General features: G+C 39.7%; 1 protein-coding gene across 4 annotated transcripts in view; it reads right to left on the minus strand.

Annotated features, from left to right (window-relative positions):
• LOC121685489 (serine/threonine-protein kinase 32C-like) overlaps positions 1-21489 on the minus strand; it is a 288624-nt gene that overhangs the window by 227466 nt on the left and 39669 nt on the right. The gene's annotated exons all lie outside the window — the stretch shown is intronic.

The raw sequence follows: 21489 nt of genomic DNA on the forward strand, positions 1-21489 counted from the left end.
TCCCCTGCTATTTTTCCTATATATGCTTCCATTGGGAAACGTCATAAGTCAGCATAATGTAAACTTCCACAGCTACGCAGATGATACCCAATTGTATATTTCTGTGGAGCCAACTAACCCAGATGGCCTTGGCTCCCTCACTGCATGCCTAACCTCCATTAATCAGTGGATGAGCAAAAAAATGTTGAAACTAAATGATGACAAAACAGAGGTACTTTTGGTTGGACCAAAACTAAAGCGAGATATTGTTCTTAGTAATCTGGGGAACTCGGCGCACTAGGTCAAACCAAAAGTAACAAGCCTCGGTGTCATCTTAGATGCAGAGTTAAGTTTTAAGCCCCATATCAGTAAAGTTACTCAGACAGCCTATTTCCACTTGAGAAACATTGCCAAAGCGCGGCCCTTTTTAACTCAACAAGATGCAGAAAAACTAATTCACGCCTTTATCACTAGCAGGTTAGACTACTACAATGCACTTTTCACTGGTCTTCCCAAAAAACATCTAAAGAAATTGGCACTCATACAGAACTCTGCCGCTAGACTTTTAACTAAGACTAAGAAGAGAGAACACATCACCCCTGTGTTGGCTGAACTGCACTGGCTTCCTATTTCCTATAGAATTGATTTTAGGGTTATGCTAATTACTTACAAAGCTCTGAATGGCATAGCACCTTCATATATCTCTGAGCTTTTAATATCTTATCAACCACAAAGGAAACTTAGATCATCCAATTCTAATCTTTTAATCGTACCCAAAGTGCTCCACAAACAAAGTGGAGAAGCTGCTTTTATCCATTATGCCCCCAAACTATGGAACACCCTGCCTCTGTACATCAAGCAGGCGAGTTCAGTAAATATTTTTAAAAAAGATCTGAAAACATACCTGTACAGGAAAGCTTTTAGTTAACTCATCTTATCCTGTCGACTACTTTTTCAGATCTGCTGCTATTGGAGGGCGCAGCCAGCCAGAAGCAGATGGGCTCCCCCTATTAAGTCAGGTTCTGCTCAAGGTTTCTTCCTGGAATATGGGAGTTTTTCCTTGCCACAGTTGCCATATGGCGTGCTTGTGGGGGGTAAGAGGGTTAAGGCTGCCAGTCTTATGACATGTCATTTTCTATATTTTTGATATGTTGCTGAGTGGATCATAAACGGCCCCTAGCAATGAAGAAAAGTGATTGATAATGACTGACTGACTATTATTGTGTTACATGCTTCAAATGTAAAGCACTTTGAGCTGCATTCTGTGTATGAAAGGTGCTATACAAATAAAGCTTATTATTATTATTATTATTATTATTATTATTATTATTATTATCCAGACTGCCCATAATCAATGCTGGCTTGCAAGCTGGTATGCCTTACATTTAATCTTAGCTAAGTTTTTTATCACACACTTGTGAGCTCATGCCTCATGCCATCAGTCCTCAAGTGAGCATGCTTTTCGTGAGAAGTCTTATGGTGTAAATTAAGATTATGTGGATGTGGAATATATTATAATAATATTATTATATGTGGTATAATTAAGCCCTATGATTTATTAACATTATGTTTTTATCTTCAATTACACTACCCTATACCATCCATAGTATTCTATTTATACTTATAAATGTACATACTGTAATTGCACTTATACATATATATTCTACAGCTGTTGACTGTTACTACACTGCACATATATGTACTGTACATCTCTGTCTATATATCTGTTCATACTGAATATTCATATTTATTATGTTTTTATAATATAACTATTAATACACTGCATACTGTATATCTATATTATTTTTGCTACTCATATAATGTTACTGCACATATCCGTACGTTGTTCATACACAGTTCACACTGTATATCCATATCTATTCTGTTCTTATAAGGCTACTACTAATACATTGCACATATTTATATTTAATTTATATTACTGTAAACCATAACACTTTCTTAACTGTATACTACTGTTTGTACCTCTACACTGCACTGTACCTGTATGTGCTCTGCACAATGACAATAAAGTTGAATCTAATCTAATCTTCATTATTTTAGAAGGAAAGAGAGAATAATGATTAAGCACAGCTGGTGGAGACACATAATGAGGCAACCTGATGAGCTCCAGGATATTGGCAAACATGACCTCAAGGACCATGAAGGGATGGACATTGAAAAGAAATACCTGGATAGGCATGCACATTTCAGGTCCCTGACAGATTGAAAGTGTAGGTGCTTCTCTGACACTGTCCTATTACTTCTACACCGACATAGGGAGACACCAGCTCTAATAGCATTTACAGCCTGATGACTGCCTTGAATTAACATGTATGTGTCATTTAAAGCCCCACTAAAGAGTATTTAGATTTACCTTAAAAAACTTTTCCAAAAACATTTTGATGGCACAAACTTTTAATAGGGCATATGAAGTTGCTGTTTGGGTAGGAACACTGCACTACATTGGTGCTGCTTTAAATGTGCAGTGAAACAGTTGTGCACTTTATCGTCATTTACCCTCTATTCACACAAGCATGTTGTCAGCTTTGTGGTACTTTGGGTTACCCAAAAGCATAGTAGCAACTATAGTCTGTTTCGTAGTTACAGGAACGTAGTTATAGGAACAGTCCACTTCTAAAAACTGTTTTTTCATTTGCATTCGCACTGGCCATAGGAACTGATAGGAGGGCATAAGGAGTGACACGTCGTCACTTGCTACAGGGTTTAAAATAGGCACCCACTCGCCTTGCCAAATGCGAGTAGATTAACTAACTAGCCTACATTTCGAAATGATTTGAATGACCCTCACTGTCAACTGTCTCTTCAAGCATTCCGTGGTCGGGACGAATGTAACAGGCATGATGGACTAATGAAGCCAGCAGTTTCTCACAACTTCAATATTTTACAATAAGATAAGATATTAAGTACCATTCTTATTGTAAAAAAAAAAATATTTTACAATAAGAATGGTACTTAATTTTTTTTTAATTTGAGATAGATTGCTGTTGGGTTATACGTTTTAGTGAGTGGAAATATCATGCATATGAATGATTTTGCTATTTGTATAGCTATAACAGGAAGTGTTCCCATGTATTCAATTACAAAAACTTTATTTATCCCCGAGGGGCAATTTTCTCTAGTGACATATAAGACATAACACAACATATAAGACAGGACAAAAGAAAGAACAGGACAGACAGGAGTGTAAGGGGGGGAGGATTAATCCCAGGAGATGGAGGAGGAGGGGGCTGGGAGCTTATTCAAGTTCAAAAGGCTAATAGCCTGATTTATATCATGTTTGTACTGTACAACATATTATTTCACTATGTTTATACATGGGTTAGGCCACTGCACATCCAAATAAGTGCCCTTTACGACCCACAGCCTGCCAGTCTCCATAGGTTAACATGGCAAACTCTGTCTCCTACCTAACATATTTCTTAAACTGCTTTTCCATGTCCCAACCCCTTAAATGATAGAAATTAATTAACAGAGATCAACGACAGGGCAAATGAAACTGAAACGATGGAGAAGTTTAACTAGCTCTAACATTAGCGTGTTGCATTCGTGGTTAGTATAGGCCCACGTTCAGGTGAATTGCAACAGAAAGTGATGTATCGTTTGCAAAGCAGACATTATGGTTATGTTTGATTTGAGTTTATTCACAATACCACTTCAAACATTACAATAATCCAGTAGGGGTACAGAATCAATTGGGTAGAGTGAATGGGTCCCCCAAAGAAAGCTATAAAAGCTTATATGTGGGGGCCCCGGCCCATGGTTCATGAAAGGGTAGTGGTACAGACAATGGTATACACAGTTACCACCTGTAACCAGATGGTGATGAATAAATGCACGCAAAGCGCATCAAAACACATACTATATACAGTGTATATACTTAACATTACATACACATACAATCATACACATACATCCCAATAGTCCATGAGGAAACAGTTTTATATTAGATATAGGGTAGTAGGAAATTATTTTTTAGTTGTCTTTTGAAGTTGGAGATAGAGTTAACTCCGTTAATTGTTATTGTAGAATAAGTGGGTTCCTGATGTGAACAAATTCATGTTCAAAAAGCAAAAATTATTTTATGAAATATTTTGGAGAAATTTACAAAATCATTTATATATAGGATGAATAAGAGAGGCCCCAAAATGGAACCCTGGGGGACCCCAAAGAATATGGGCTTACAGGTAGAGTTATGATCATTGACATGGACATACTGTTCCCTCTCGTATAGATAACTTCTGAACCATTCAAGTACTAGACCTCTGATACCATAGTGATGCAATTTATCCAACAAAATCCACACTGGCCTGTTTGGGCGGGCCTGAGCCCCTAAGGCCCGCCCTTGACGATGACGTTGGGGAACAAGAAGATAGCCACTGAGTCTATTGTATACTACTTTCTCCATTACTTTAGAGAAAGTGGGTAGGATTGATATGGGCCGGTAGTTGCTCATATAATTTCTGTCACCCGATTTAAAAATTGGAATCATCTTATACATTTTTGTCATTTTAGGTACAGTGCCAGTAAGTAAATAAAGGTTGAAGAAAATGAGCCAGTGGCTCTACAATGATGTTATGTCATTGCACAAGACTGTTCACCATCCATTTGCGTCCGGACTGGAGCAGAATGCGTTCTGCATGCCGTCCATTCTCATTAATAAAGTCTCTGACAGTAGTATATTTCCGTATTTTGCAGGCAATGCAGATTTTAAATACGGTACGGTTTGAAAGTGGGTTTGTCTTATGAGTTAGACCAATCACGTAGACCTAGGTCACTAAGGTTTCCTATGCGAGAAAAGGGAAAAGACTCTGCCCTGAGTTAGGAGCTGAAAGAGTTATAGGAACTGCGGTCAGAGGAACTTAATAATCCCCAAATTGGTCGGTTCCGAAACCGATAAAAAATGGGTTCTAGGAACGTTATCTTCTAGAAACTGCAAAAATCCCTCTGGTTCAAAAGGGACTTATGTTAGCAACTTACATGGTTGGAACTACCGTATGTAAGTATGACAACTGTTTGATAGTTGATATGATAGTTTGAACTATGGTGGTGCAGCTTATATATGCATCGTTAAAGGGATATTCCACCATTTGGGGAATTAAACTCATTTTCCACATCCTCTTGGTAAAAATCAATTGTTTAACTCTTTCTCCAGTTCATCCAGCCGTTCTCTGTGTCTGGTGATTCTACTTTTAGGTCTAGCCTAGCATAGATCATTGAATCGGATTAGACCATTAGTATCTAGCCTGCTAGCATCACGTTTAAAAGTGACTGAGATTTCCGGTAATTTTCCTATTTAAAACTTGTCTCCTCTCAAGTTAGAAAGTGTAATAAGACCAACGGAAAATGAAATGTGGCGATTTTCTAGGCTGATTTGACATGGAACTATACTCTCATTCCAGTGTAATAATCAAAGAACACCATGGGCGCAGCAGCACAATGATATCATGCAGCACCTGAAAATAGTCCCCGTAGGCTAACTTCTAGCAACAAGGTTGAGCTGCAGCAGACGAATTGGTTAGTGACTGGATTATTATGCCTAAATGAGAGTATAGTTCTTGGAAAACATATCAGGACCCCCCAAATTCCCTAAATTCAATATGGCTGCTGTCCGAAAAGGGGTTTTGGCTACAAATTTTTAACCAAATGCGCTACAAATGAGGATGCTGTGTCTATTTTATGTTAATTGACCACAGGAAGTCCTTTGGCATATTTATATGTATGCTTATGTAAGTCTGGAACCTGTATTCATTTCAAGACTGATTGAAAATCCTTTTTTTACCACAACTTTGAAGGTTGTTCTCAATGTTGATTAATTTCCTTATAAAAGTAAAATGCTTTCAGTGTACCACAAGTGAATACATTTTGAAGTGTAATCATATAAGAAAGAATAAGACAATTATTATTGCAAGGCAATATTTATATTATGTCAAATTGTTAAAAGAATAATATAGTCAATTTGTCCAAAACTCTTAAAGGTTTGCTTAGCATAACAAAAAAACAGCAATAACATAAAAATACAACAGTGAATTGTCATGGTCTCTCTCATGGTTTCTCTCACAATTGTAGTCATAAGAACAAAACACTTGTAGAAAAAAGTACACCTGGTTAAGAAGGAAGTTGGAAGAAAGGAAGTAGTTGGCTAAACACTGTTGTTGGTCGTCTTCTGACATTTGCATACCATCCAGAGGTGGGTGTGGAGGATGCCTTAATCTACCTGCTTCATAGAACACACTCTCACCTGGACAGGGCTGGCAGCATTGTGAGGATCATGTTCTTTGATTTCTCAAGTGCTTTTAACACCATACAGCCTATGCTGCTACATGAGAAGCTGCGAAGGATGCAGGTAGACACCTCCATATCTTCATGGATTACTGATTACCTGACTGACAGACCACAGGTTGTGAGAATGAAAAGGTGTGTGCCGTCTCCTTTTCTTTTCACACTGTACATCTCAGACTTCCAGTACAACTCTGAGTCATGTCACCTGCAGAAGTTCTCAGACAATTCTGCAGTTGTGGGGTGTGTCAGTGATGGTGAGGAGACGGAGTCAGGCAACTGGTGGACCACTTTGTGACATGGTGAAGAAAAAAACACCTTGTTTTGAATGTGGCTAAGACAAGGGGAATGGTGGTGGACTTTAGCAGGGCCAGGCCTGAGCTAAATACCATTTCAATACTGGGTGAGGAAGTAGAAGTTGTTGAGAACTACAAATATTTGCAGGGTTGTTATACTGTAGACAATAAACTGGATTGGATGTACAACACTGAGGCTGTATACAAGAAGGGTCAGATCAGACTTAATGTGTGCAGCAAAATGTTGCAGATGTTTTATCAAAGTTGGGGCAATGGCTTTACAGCCAGGGACACTAAGAAACTGGATAAAATCATAAGGAAGGCTGACTTTCTGTTGGGGAAAGCTCTAGAGCCCCTGGAGTTGGTGGTGGAGAGAATGCTGCACAAACTGTCAATTATATTGGACAATACCTCACATCCACTATACAACTTACTGGTCAAACAAAAAAGTGTTTTCAGTTGGAGGCTACGCCAACTAAGCTGTAAGAAGGACAGATACAGAAATACTTTTTTACCCACAGCAATAGCACTTAATAATGACCCCCCCCCTCCCCCTGAGCAGAGAGAGAGCAATAATATTTTTTGAATAATTTATGTATGTATGTATGTATGTATGTATGTATGTATGTATGTAGGCCTATGCTTGTGAATACTGTGTTTGTCTGGTCTGCTGGAACACTGTAATTTCCCTTTGGGGATGAATAAAGTATATCCATCCATCCATCCATCTATCTATCCATCTATCTATCCATCCATCTATCTATCTCTCTGTCTTCATCTTTCACCATTGCTGTCCATCTTGCTCACAAGCATGGAGTAGCACTAAACAGCTGCTCCACCACATTTCATACAGTCAACTAGTATTCTCAATATTTGCTCAAAATTGCCCAAATCTATGCTGGAATTCTGAATCTCCCTCATATATGCCTTCCCTACATTCTCAATTAGAGAATTGGTGGGAATATCTGGAAAGTATGAATAATCAGGTAGTTGCTTTGTAACTGGGGTCTAAACATGTGTGTTTGTCATGCTAAAAAATACATAGACATTAAGTTTTCATCTGTAGCTTATTTGGTTCAACAGTTGTAGTCAAAATCCTTTTTTAACAGTAGCCAGATTGGATTTGGGGACTTTGAGGGTCTACACCCAATTATAAATATAAATATTTTTTGTCTTTCAAAAGCCAGAAAAGGTGAAATTATAAATATAAATATTTTTTGTCTTTCAAAAGCCAGAAAAGGTGAAATATTTATCAACTTTGCATTTGTATCTCATCTGGTTCAAATTATACACCCATACACTTTTCTCCTCTCATCTACACGGACGCAGCAGTTCCCATTTCTGCAAACCATACATAATATTACCACATGAGGGAAATCATTGTGGTGTCCATGAAGATGTGAAAAAATAGGCATAAATAATGGATGTGTTGATGACATAAATGAGGAAATATTAGAGGACTTAAGGAGACGTGATGTTGAACTGCATGGATGCCATTTAACTCAAATGCCCCAGTAGCACAGGAGAGGAGAGCTTATCTGACAGAAGAGATGATAGATAGATAGATAGATAGATAGATAGATAGATAGATAGATACTTTATTGATCCCCAAGGGGATGAATCCCCAAGATGCATCGTCTATAGTGAGGTAAGCAAAGTAATCTCAGTCTAATGTTGGACTACATTGCAAGAATATCACCATGCATTTATAACCTCATGATTCAGTGAGAGTGAGCCCAAAACATTGGAAAGTATGTCTTTGTGACATTTCTGTATTCTGTATACATCTGTTATTTGTTGCCAGCAAGCTTAGCCTTCCCGGTCTTCTGATGTCATTGTAGCGCTTGCGGCACTGACGAGAACGTCGGTCTCCTCGGCTGTGAAGCTCCTGGCGTGCGCCTGGCAAATCCACCATTATAATAGCAATCATGGAACAAGCGCGTGTGCTTTTAAAGGAAATGTGAGATGACGCTCTGATTGGTTTACTGCATGTTACGCCCCAAAACTACACCTATGAGTAATGTAGCTACTTCAGACCGACCCATTTTAGATTTGTGTCGGGTGCAAGTGTCATTTATCCCGGCAGTATAACAGCAACTGCACCAGAGATCCGCCTACAAAGCTACTTGCGTTTGTGTTTGATACTTGTGTTTCAGATCGTTAAAATAGGGGCCTTAAGAGTGTTATATGAGATATAGAGATATAGATCTCCTTGAACTATGTATAGCAGTGATCTAGTGTGTGCTTTCCTCTTCTGGGTAAGTGGATATGTTGAATAAATTCAGGCATGATCTGAGTGAGGTGTACATTGTTGAAATTTCCAGCCACAATAAGGGTAGCCCCCAGGTGCTGGTGTTGTTGCCTATTTATCACTTCCTGCAGCTCCAATACAGCAAAGTCTATACTGGCTTGTGGAGGGATGTAGACAACTGTTATGATTGAACTCACGGGGCAGGTAGAAAGGTTGACACGTGATGGTCAGATGTTCCAGGTGAGGTGAGCAGGACAGGGAGAGAACAATAATTTTCCTTGGGTAAGCACCATCATGAGGCAGGCTCCTCCATAGATTTGCCTGACTCCTCCATCCTGTCAGAACGGGCAGTAGAGAAGAACTCAGCTGGAGTGACTCCACAGTCCAGTACAAGTGGAGTAAGCCATGTCTCAATAAAATAGAATGTTGCCGTCTCTGAAATTCCTCTGGAAATATATCCTCGGCCTGAGATCATCCATCTTATTCTCAAAAGACTGGACATTGGAGGGTGCTAGGCAGAGGAGGCCTGTGTGCTATTTGGAGCCTGTGTGTCTATTTGGAGCCGCAGCTTGTATTCCTCTGTTTTTTTTTATTCCTTCAACTCTGAGGTACAGTCACTTCTCCATCCAGTGTAATCCCACTGTATCACAAAGTATCTCAGAGCGCCAGGACCGCCTTTCTCTCAATCAACTGCCAACCACAGGCAGGCTCGGTGTGATGAAGCACTGACAACCGACTTATTGGCAGCATGCATCAATGGACAGGTAGTTCTTCAATTACAACTCTGCCTTAAACCTCAGACGCAGCAGGTCATAACGATAATATATATATGCATAAGGATATTATATTTCAACAAAGGATAGCATCCACCTGTATTCCTGTGTCCTTACCAGAGATAGTAAAATTACACACTTTCCATATTCAAGTAGAAGTACAGATACCTCTGTAAAAAAGACTCTAGTAAAAGTATAAGTAGTGATTCAACTTCTTTACTCAAGTAAAAGTAACAAAGTACAGGCTCTGAAATGTACTTAAAGTTTAAAAGTAAATAGTATCCTAGCCTTTTTGAAGGACTATTTTACCTGTTGTTTCTGCCAAAGAACTGTAGCCTACAATGACAACAGTAACTCCTTAACAACTATTTCATCAGCCGTCATCTCAAAATGCACTCAGATAGGTCAGTCACTTACTGATGTGAAAGAGACGTTAAACTTAGCAAATATCGTAACACGTGGCAAGCTAAAAATCACAAAGTGTTATGCTAATGCTGGGAACAGCAAGATTGCATATTTATAGTTAGCCATATAATGTGACAGACTTAGGTTAATATTTCACCAGGTCCGAGGGCTAGAGGGATGTGTTAGCATTAGACTATACGATGTCCTAAATTGGAGACCCAATGTAAGTTCTGGATGTAAAGAAAATTAAGCTAACTCCATTAAAGCATACGTGATATTTTCAGTTTCACACCCACTCTTGGCTGCACACATTTTATTTCAGGAAAAAATATAATCGATGTTGCCAGGGTTGGAATTTCACGACGGCCATGGCTGTCATTGCCCCTTGCATTGTCCATGATGCCCCTCGGAGGTTCAGAGGTCAATGTGGCCTTGGTGTCCCCTTCTTTCAATATTATGCTTTGCATCCGACTAATAGCAATTTTTATTTAGCCTATGGCCTGTCAAAATAATCTTAGCATTCACAGTGCAAATTAATTTAGTCTTTTACACAATGGAGAAAGTGACAGCGCACGCAAGAAAGTGCGTCCAAATTCACCCATTCTTCTCTGTTGAACTACTCGCGAAGTAGCCTACTCATCACACAGGCAAATGAACATCTCTGGTGTGTGCGCCTGCTTGCCTGCATGTGTGTCTTTATGTGTGTATGCAGGGACGGATTAAACAGATATGGCCCCCTGTGCACAATATCAAAAAAGGCCCCCTTCTCCCCCTGACTGTGCAGCCAGCGCGTCTCTATTTGCTGTCGCTGTGCAGGCTCCATGGTGCACAATTTCACACAATGAAAATGTAGCACAATATGTCATATATTATAACCCAGGCCCACACAGAAATTAATTCCAGCAGCTGTTTTTATTATTAGGCTGTAATCTCCCTTTGCTGTCCAAACAGTCTACAGTGGGCAGTGCTTCGACTTGGCCAGCTTCACTCGCGGTCCGCGCGTGGGATCACGCGGTATCACGCAAATTTAATTTGTATTTTTCCAGTGAGACCCTGCAACAACCCAAACAACCGGTAGATGGCTCAAGTGAGCAGGGTGTCTCGTAAAAAGAAATGGAGCCTGGAAAGCCCTACACAGACTTCACTACAGACTTTAGCAGACTGGTTTAGAAATAATGTAATAGCCAGAAATATGCCTGCCCTGCCCTAATAAATAAATATTTGGTTAACTGCGAGTGAATCCCGTTTGCAGCCGTAGAGACGCAGGACAAATGAAACATTCTGGTTTTCTCCGAGTGCAACGATGATAGACAGACATCATTTGGACAAAATATAGAGTATTAACCTCCGTTGCTCAGCCAAATGCCTTCCTGTTACGTCCTGTTATCACGGAGTTACAGGCGATAAACGATTTTTGATGGTCACAAGTTTACTTCATTAGGGACTGTTCGTTATTTATTTAAGGGGCTACCGGAGGAGTTTTGGGAGCATTAGTCCAAAAAGACGTGACCCTCCCTCACCAGCAATACATTTTTCTATGACCCTCCAAAGTGATTATGAAAAAATCACTGTCAACTTTTTCCGGGTTTATCGCCTACTGTATTTTAACGTTTTCACATATTTGGCCATAAGCCGTTTATCATAGGCTATCACGAAACCAAACTACAAAGGCGAACACTTTAACAGGGGGAATTAATTGGGCATGAATCATGCTGAACGCTATTTCGCTACCTTAGAATAATAAGGTTCTATCTGCGTTTTGAGTAGGTACAACCGGGACGATTGAAACGGGGACGAATGAAACATTCCGGTTTTCTCCGAGTGAAACGATGATAGACAGTCATCATTTGGACAAAACATGGAGCATATTAACCTCCGTTGCTCAGCCAAATGCCTTCCTGTTACGTCCTGGTATCACGGAGTTACAAGCATAAACGATTTTTGATGGTCACAAGTTTACTTCATTAGCGGTTTATTTTTTTGGATCATTAAAGAGTGTTTTTCATTTAAAGGTTTGACTTCGTGCTTATTCAGTAGAGCATTTAGTGCTCTCCCCAATCCCAGACGTTCACATTGCATGTTTGTTTGTAATGGATGCAACTGCGAGATAGGCTATGCGTTTGACAATGAGTTGTTAACAGAACCAAGACATATAGCCCAGCAGCAATCTAGGGACTGATCGTTATTTATTGAAGGGGCCACCGGAGGAATTTTGAGTGCTTCAGTTGGAAGTTGCATGACCCTCTCTTGCCTGCTAGAAATTGTTCAATGACCCTCCGACAGAATTGTTAAAAAAGACATGACCCTCCCCTGCCAATTGTCTTCCGCCCCCGCCACAGCCACACACTTTGTGATAACGTTCTTAAATCAATCTTTCCCGTGAGCTTGCATACCAGTCCTTCCTTTTCAAATGTGTTGCGCCTGTTTGCACAATTTCACAAATAATCATATGTGATTAATAGTATGACAAATAATCCCTGTGCACGGGGACCGAAACAATGCATGCCAACTTTTTCCGTGTTTATCACGTATTTTAACTTTCCCCGCTGTCTTGCCGTTTTAATGTTTTCCCATAGAATATCCCATATTTTAATACTCTCATAACAGCCCTGCCATCGGGCCTGCCTATGTGTTGCCCTGTTGCTACCCCTTGCCCTTCCAACGAAACAGATGTCTTCAAATCATCGTTTTCTTTGCTTGAAGGCGAACTTAGAGTGATGTTAACCTATAACGAACAGTTTAACGGCACGATTGTCGCGAGAGCACGATTCATTGGCGCTTGCATGTTCAGCCTTATGTCTACGTGCGCACCTGAGGCTACTCAGCTACTAGAGAAAGAATTTCCCCTGTCTGTATGTTCACTGCAAGTTGGCCTACCATAACTTACCAACTCTGTACTGTAGACTGGCTATTTATATTTTTCTGTGAAATAAGCAAATGTATTTGTTCAACTTTATGAAGCAGAATTACGCATAGGGTACTTGGAACATAATACATTTGCAAAGGAAAGATGAATGTTGCTAGTGACAAAATATTAACTTTCAGTGTTTTACGATGTCTTTGTCATGGGGAAGTGTTTTTCCCCATGCATTTATTCCAGGTTACTGTCAGTGACTGCCGTGAGAGAAGCGGGTTCTGTGTTTCGTTCATGTCAGTGACTGACGCGAGAGAAGCGGGGTCTGTGTTGTGTTTTGTTGCGTTGCGTTAATTTATTTTCATTGGGCATACCGTGCCGTGCCGTCCACAGCTCTTCAGTTCTGACAAAGCCAAAATTACTCCTTTTGAAACAATGAGTGCAGGAAGCGCGTTTGTATGGTTATATTGCTTGACGGGGGGGGTCCCAAGCAGCTTTCAGCCATAAGGCTACTTTGAGAACATTTCAATTCACCCGACACTAATATTCAAAATGTTGAAAACTATGTCGGCATAGCCTGTAAAGCAGTTTAATTAAATGGAATGTTAGTTGTAAACAAACGAGCTACTTGGTGAGGCTTGGCCTCACAGATGCGCTCGTGCCTTAGATGGCAGGAAAAATCTTCACGATAGGCCTATTAACTAACCACCCGATTCACGTTGGCTGGGGGGAAGGGGGGCCATCAGACAATTGTGCCCAGTTAATCCAGCCCTTCCCCCCAAAAATCACACCTTCCCACCTCTGACAGTTTAAAAGAAGTCAAGAGGACTCCTTACTCACAGACCTATTCACAAACCTGCGGTTTTGAAATCCTATGCAGCTACAGGAGCTTCCAATCGCGAGGAAGCAATTTTGCATTGTAGGCATAACTAACATGCAATAACGCCGCCAACAACAACCAAAACTAGGCTAATCATTGTCAACATGTAAATTAAATGTAACATTATTGTGAATCAAATTAAAATGTTCTCTTTTGCAAACGTAGGCATAGTAACAGAATAATTTAATAATGTTACAAAGATACTACATCAATCCGTATGTTTCATTGGGCTACTAGGCTATTTGTTTTGCCTTGATTCATTTAGGCTAGGCCTTTTTATTCAGGGGCCGTATTCACAAAGAATTTTAAGGCTAAAAGTAGCTCCTAACTGGCGAATTTAGGAGCAACTCCTAAAAATAATAGGCGTGTCACTCCTAACTTTAGGACTCCTAATTTTTTCACAAAAAGTAATTCACGAAGCATTTTAGACCTAAAAGTAGCACCTAAGTCTGGGACAGCTTAAAAGAAGTCGAGAGGACTCCTAACTCACTAAGACCTATTCATAAACAGCTTTTTTGTGGCATTTTACGTTGCGATGTTTTGAAATAGCCTATGCGCAACAGGAGCTTCCAATCGCGAGGGAACAATTTTGCATTCATAAAAGGGATGCAATAACGCCACCAACAACAACCAAAACTACTCATTGTTAACATGTAAATGAAATGTAACGTTTCATTGTGAATCAAATTAAAATGTTCTCCTCTTTGCAAACGTAGCCTAGGGATATGGTGACAGTTTAATTTAATAATGTTGCAAAGGTAGGCTACTGCATCAATCCATAGGCCTATGTTTCATTAGGCTACTAAGCTATCTGTTTTGCCTTACTCTTTATTCATTTAGGCTAGGCCTTTTTATTCAGTTATTAATCATCTTCCGTTCTTCGCACTACTTGTGTAGCGCACGCATTCTCCGACCTGTCACCTGTCAGTCATCATCGGAAGAGAGGTGTTTGGAATTCCCGCGTTACAATCGTCAGCCAATCAAGGTGGTCACTTCAGTCAAGCTCGTGCATGAGTAATGACATCATCCATAGCCACGAAGACTCACTCCTAGTTTAGGAGTTGTCTGAAAGGCTTTGTGAATAACTTTTAAGAGAAAACTCCAATCTAAAATCTGTAAGTGCGATTTAGGAGTAGCCTACTCCTAGTAGTAAGATAAAAGCCTTTGTGAATAGCCTACGGCCCCAGTTATTCATCATCTTCCGTCCTTGTGTAGCGCACGCATTCTGAGACCTGTCACTCATCATCGTAAGGGAGGTGTTTGGAATCATGCCCGCCAGCCCGCGTTACAATCATCAGCCAATCAGCCAATCAAGGTGGTCACGCTTGCCCATTTACCCAAATTAATGGTCGAATATTACTGATGATCATTGTTATTTAAGAACATGCAGTGTGCGTAGGGTACCAAAAACATCTTGTTCGTAAAAAAGCATCATAACGCACATTCTGGCGGGTCTGTTATTTACTGTAGGCTGTGCAAACCACATGCCTTTATTTTGGGCAAGCCTGCATTCATTCATTCTTTCAACCTTTATTTATTCTCGGAGGGTCATTGAGGGAAGCCCTCATTTTCAATGAAGCCGAAATTACAGAAGCGAAGCAAAGCGCTCCACAAACAAGACAACATTCGAGGCCTTCTGTTGAAGAATTTTATATAAAGCCTGCGCTGACAGTAATCCTCCTGCCCCTGATAGGCCTACCACAGCTGTGGATAGTGTGGAATGTTCAAGTAATAACACAATCCAATGTGTGTCTCAATTGTCCCCCGCTGACCACCTCACACATTTCTCTAGATTTTGCAACGAACTTACATGACACAATGTCATAAAATATGCCAGTTTTAGGACACAGAATAATGTTTGTAATGATACCAGGTAGGCCAGGTATTGTCGAAGGTGCATGGTGAAGTGAAATTCTTACTTTGGAAAACAAACATTTGCCGATATCATCGCCGATCATCAGAATATTGCAACAGATTCTGTGTTCTGGACTGTAGGTAACTTGTTAAGCCAGTGGTTCTCAAACTTTTATTTCATTCCCCACTTTGATCAAGGGGCATGACTGATGATAGTGGAGATAACGTGTTATCCCGAGGCTTTTGCAAGTCAGCATCTTCGACGGTAGTCTATTAAAAATATACGTTTTCGATGTCACAAACGGAGAGCCATACTTTATTGTTTTTAACGATCTCTATGCTACTCACAAAAATGTAGGCATGGGGACATGATGAAGTAGGTTATCCAACTGTCGTGTGTTAAATTATTGTGATTACGAGCCAGTGGTTTTCAAACATTATGCGTGACTCGGACATCTAACTAAATGCAACAGGCTCATATCGTCCTCGCATTCGCAAAATGAGGACCAGTGTTTTGTCAAATTGCAAATAGCTATTCGTTTTAACTATTTTTTTATGATAGTAGCCTATACAAAAAGCACTTCATACTATCTTAATCTTGGAATATGGGGAGGGAAGTGGCGCGTCTGCAGTCAGCCAAATATGAATGTAATTCTGTGGCATTAAGCAGATGTAATTGTTTATTGTACAGAACAATAAAAATGACATGTCAAGCAGTCAATTGACTATTGCAGTCAAGAAGTAGGGCAAATTAATTTACGAAACCAAAACGTGGGTCATAGTTGTCTAAGCCTCTATTGCGTAACCTGTTAAAAACGTCGCCAGATAGTATTAAATCGGCAACAACATTGTTTTCTGCAGAAGCCTACAGATTAATTCTGAACAGTTATTTCTCTACTGGCTCAATTATCACACCACTGTTTTGATTTGCGTAGTTGCGTTAACCCCAACACTGACAATAATGTAGACAGCAAATTTCGATTTCGATTTTCGTGTAGTCAAGCCTTAAGCCATACCCAAGTAGCCTAAATCGAGGTCATGTTTAATTATGCATGATTTATTTTGTTATTGAATTCGTAGGCTGGGATTACTCTCGGCAACAATTATGTAAGGGACGGCAGGCAGAGCGATGTACAGTGGCAGAGCGACGCACAGTGGCTGAAAGTGGTACTAAAGCTTCACGCAGCTTCACGCCGCGTAATGCGCGAATGAAGTGGTCATTTGAAAGCGATGCCCACTGTACAGTAAGGGTTCCCAACATTTTTCATTAAACGGACCGGTAGCAAGGACGTTGATAGTATTTTGTGAGAGGTGGTGCTGATCATACTACGGGGGGTTCGGGGGTGTCTCCCCCGGGAAAATGTCGAAATTCTGGCTGTTAAATACACCCTTTTAACGCAGTTTGGAAGGGGCATTCAAACTTTAACAGAGCAAGCAGGGCCCGTTTTCTGTCTGACTCAGGTGACGTGAACATTGGCTACCTGCATGATAAGGTTTTCACTTTACTGCTGCTTGACACTACCTTGCATGGAGAAATATTTCACGTTAACAGTGGAGATGTTAGCAAAACTATAGCGTTTGGTAAATGGAGATACAGATCATCTCCCTAATTCATTTCTTTGCGCAACAGCACCACATTATGCGCTCACTCCAGCGAGACGAGTGAAATAAATGTAGGCCTATTTTAAATCTGTCATAGGCATTGCCATAGGCTATTTGCTACAATATAAGCTACTGTTAGGCCTACAACAAGTCAAGATTTATTAGGCTATCCAATCGCTATGCTGTTTTCATGAACATTGCAGGAATCCACTTCATTCACCTACCCACGAGTGGTTCAGTTTGTCAGTTTCACTTTCGCAAACACGCATACACATTGAATGAGCACTCATAGCCTACCACTTCCATCTAATGTTATGCCTCTACATTTTATGAATTAAGAAGTATTTATTGATCAGGAAAAAAAATAGTTTATTTTTCTTTTCGGTCCGCTACATAACACCATTCAGTTGTGCCACAAATTAACAGACAGAAGCACCGGGCATAATCTAGCCTAAATTCATGGATATTTTTTTTTTTAATCCGAGGGCCCCCATTGGCTCAGGGCCCCTGTGCACGTGCACACTTGGCACAAGCCATGATCCGTCCCTGTGTGTATGTGAGTGGGTGTGTTTATGGCATACATACATACACCAAATTTGGTGGGTGTATGTAACTCCCAAAAACAAACAACATTTGCATTAATATGCCATTAGCCACACCCACAGGAAGTGAGGTAATTGAGATTTTGTGCGTTTTGGACATGATCAATTTTTACGCACTTCTCCTAGACGATTGATCCGATACATGTCAAAGTTGGTTTATATGATGCCAAGAGGCTGTTGATTCTAAATTGCGAAGCTTTTTTTGATATGTTGTAATTTGACGAAATGGCAAAATTCTGAATTTTAACACCCTTCCACATAAACAATAAATGTGTCATAATTCACCATGCATCGCTTGACACGTTTTAAATTTCACAGGTCATTGAATACCATGGTAATGATGATATGCACATGCCCATAATGCATATTTGGCATAGCGCCACCACCTGGCAACAGAAAGAATGGCAATTACACTGATGTCACATGATCAATTTGAACATACTCCTCCTAGACAGTTTGTCAGATTCATGTGAAATTTGGCAAATATGATGGCAAGATGATGTTGATGTGAAATTGTGAAGGGATTTTTGATATTTTGTAATAAGTTATGATTTTAATTTCTCACCACATAAACAGGAAATGTGTCATAAAGTCAAAGTGCATTGAATGAACAGTCTAAAACGTCTCAGGTTAATAGATATTATGATTATGATGACACCCAATGGGTCTGCCTGGCATAGCGCCACCACCTGGCCAAGCAGGAAATGTGCCAGAAATGGACAATGCCTTACGTGATTGATCTGAAACTTTATAAAATATTGGATATTATGAGTGTGATGACATTCACATATGGAATTCACATGCCTAGCATAGTGCCACCATCTGGCCAATCAGGAAATGTGCCAAAAATGCTCAATGCTTTGACTGACTGAAATTTTACACAAAATTAGATATCATGATGATGATATTCATATGTCTTATTAACATGCCTTGCATAGCACCACCAATTGGCAAGAGAAGGAATGTGTTCTTTCCACTTGGATGGATGGTTGTATATCACAATCAGATGCATTAGATTAATCAGATTATGTGTATGACATCCAAACACCCAATATGCCTGTCTGGCTTAGCGCCACCAGCTGGCCAAAGTCAGAATAGTTTTTGGAATTTATTAACAAAATATTAATTAAATATCATTATTTCGATGATATTCACATGTGTAATTTCCATTCCTGACATAGCGCCACCATCTGGCAAACCAAACAGTGGATCAGAAATGTTCTTTGCTTAAAATGAATGGTCTGAAATTTCTCAGGTTAATATATATTATGATTATCATGACACCCAATGGGCCTGCCCTGCATTGTGCCCCCACCTGGCCAAGCAAGTAAATGTGCCAGAAAATAAAATGCAAAAATGAATAGCACACGCATCAAATATGTACATTTCACAAACGCATCACGTTGGTGCTTTGTTGGATTCCGAAATGTCACGGGTTGCGGCCCGCAGGTGCTCGGGCCCGCCATTGCCGCTTGTGGCTATATTTTATACTTGGTCTTTACAAAAAGTTGCTGTGAAATAAGGCATTTTCAGCCAATTTGAAAAAACCCCGCGACAATCTGAAAATGGCCCGCGAAATCCTGGAGGGATTGGTTAATGGCTGAATCTCTATGTCAGATCTAAGCCTGAAACCTCAAAGACCCCTTTGCAGACCGCGCCAAACATTCCATTTTTTCATACTCGATGCTCATATTCGATGACAAATTGACTCATTCATATCAATTTGTGAAGATGAATCTTACTTTTCACCTAATGTCTATTGTAGATATAGTATGTGAAAGATACACAGTGTTGTGTTCTCCTCAGTGAAAAAAAACAGAATCAATTTATCACCTTTGGTTCAGAAGTTATGATTAATTTACTTATAACTGCAAGTCGCAGTAACAATTAGAATTTTTAAAGAGTAGGATTTTTTCATTTCCTGGTTTGACATCTGACCCAAAAATACACAGATGGTGATAATGGTCATGTAACACAAATAAGATGTTTTACCATCAAAACAAGATGCATAGCTCAATATGGGATGTCTTACTGTAGTCTGAAGAGGCTAAATCAATTGTGGGAAGAACAGGCTGAAATACAGACTAGCTGATGGTAACTGCTTCTCCGTGTGCTTAATTCTACTATGAAAACAAGAATATAGAGACACTGGCACATGTGTTAGGTTTACAAAGTAAATCATTTTATTTAGAAAAGTCTTTAACAATTTAATTAAATAACCAGGAACAACAATTTCAGGTAAATAACTATGGAGTTACATTTGTTCCACTTTTATGAGCGAGCAGTAGCACAATTTGAGCGCAGAAAAATATTTTGAGCGAGCACACAGATTATATTTTGAGGAAAAATGAAACTCGAGCACAAAAAAACTTTGTAGTTGAGCAAACAGGAATCTATGTTGCCACTGACACTAGTAAATGACGCTAGGCATTGTTGACTTCAGCAGCCAGAATTGGACTTCAGCCCCTGAATTTTTTGACTGGTTGACAATTGTGGAACAAACGTAACACTGTCGACAGTTTTGAGTGCGCACACAGATGAAGTTGAGCGAGCGCGACAGATATATCCTGAGCGAGCGGAGGAACAGTTTATGTGAGCACGTACAGTGAAACTGAAAGAAAGGGGGCTGATGTTGCACATACATACTGACATTTGTGGAGCACAACATAGATTCCTGTTTGCTTAACTACAAGTTTTTTTTGTACTCGAGTTTCATTTTTCCTCAAAATATAATTTGTGTGCTCGCTCAAAATATTTTTCTGCGATCAAATTGTGCTACTGCTCGCTCATAAAAGTGGAACAAATTTAACTCCATAAATAACATAAACATATGTTTACAAACAAGCTGTAACTATTAGAACTACAAGAATGACAAGACACAGCATAACAAAGATCAACAAAATACTTTAACATGGTGAACTAAAACATCAATTCATATTAACATTCACACACATACAGTATAAACAATTAAAACATTAGAAGAAATTCAGTACATTTAACAACCATACAGCATATAATTTGATACATAATATCAAATTATAGAATATAGAATTATCGATATCATTTTCCCTACACATAAGGTGATACACTAATGGCACATTCACACCAAATCCGTGGTGTGTGTGTTGTCACAGCTGTGGCATGGTTGTGTGTGTGTGTGTGTGCGTGTGTGTGTGTGTGTGTGTGTGTGTGTGTGTGTGTGTGTGTGTGTGAGTGAATGTCCATCTAAGCCTAGCAGACGATGAGGTGTAAATGCTATTGGAGTTGGTGTCTCTGTCTGTGTCTGTGTTAGAAGGATAGGCAAAGTGTATGCTTTCTATCTGACATGGGACTTGACCAAACTCAAAATAAAGAAATTGTCAGATAAAAAAGTAGAAATTGAATTACAAATCTAACCAAACTATATCACTATAATCCCTGTCATTATTGTTATAAGCAACACTCTTATCACAACCAGAAATGTGCATCGCCCAGTTGGGCGCGCACACACACAAACATGCTTACCCAGATGAGGATGATGGGAGATTACTCTCCTCCTCTAGCACATCATTGTCTTCCTCTTCATCCAGAAGCTACCCATCCATGTCCCATGTCCATGCCATCGTGGTCCTCTCCCTCCATCTAAAATAACAAAAATCACAGGTCTGATAGTGAATAGGTTGTTTAGTTTTATTTTACATTACTTCCACATACTCT

Source organism: Alosa sapidissima, chromosome 16, assembly GCF_018492685.1.
Source record: "Alosa sapidissima isolate fAloSap1 chromosome 16, fAloSap1.pri, whole genome shotgun sequence".
NCBI classification, from domain to species: Eukaryota; Metazoa; Chordata; class Actinopteri; order Clupeiformes; family Clupeidae; genus Alosa; species Alosa sapidissima.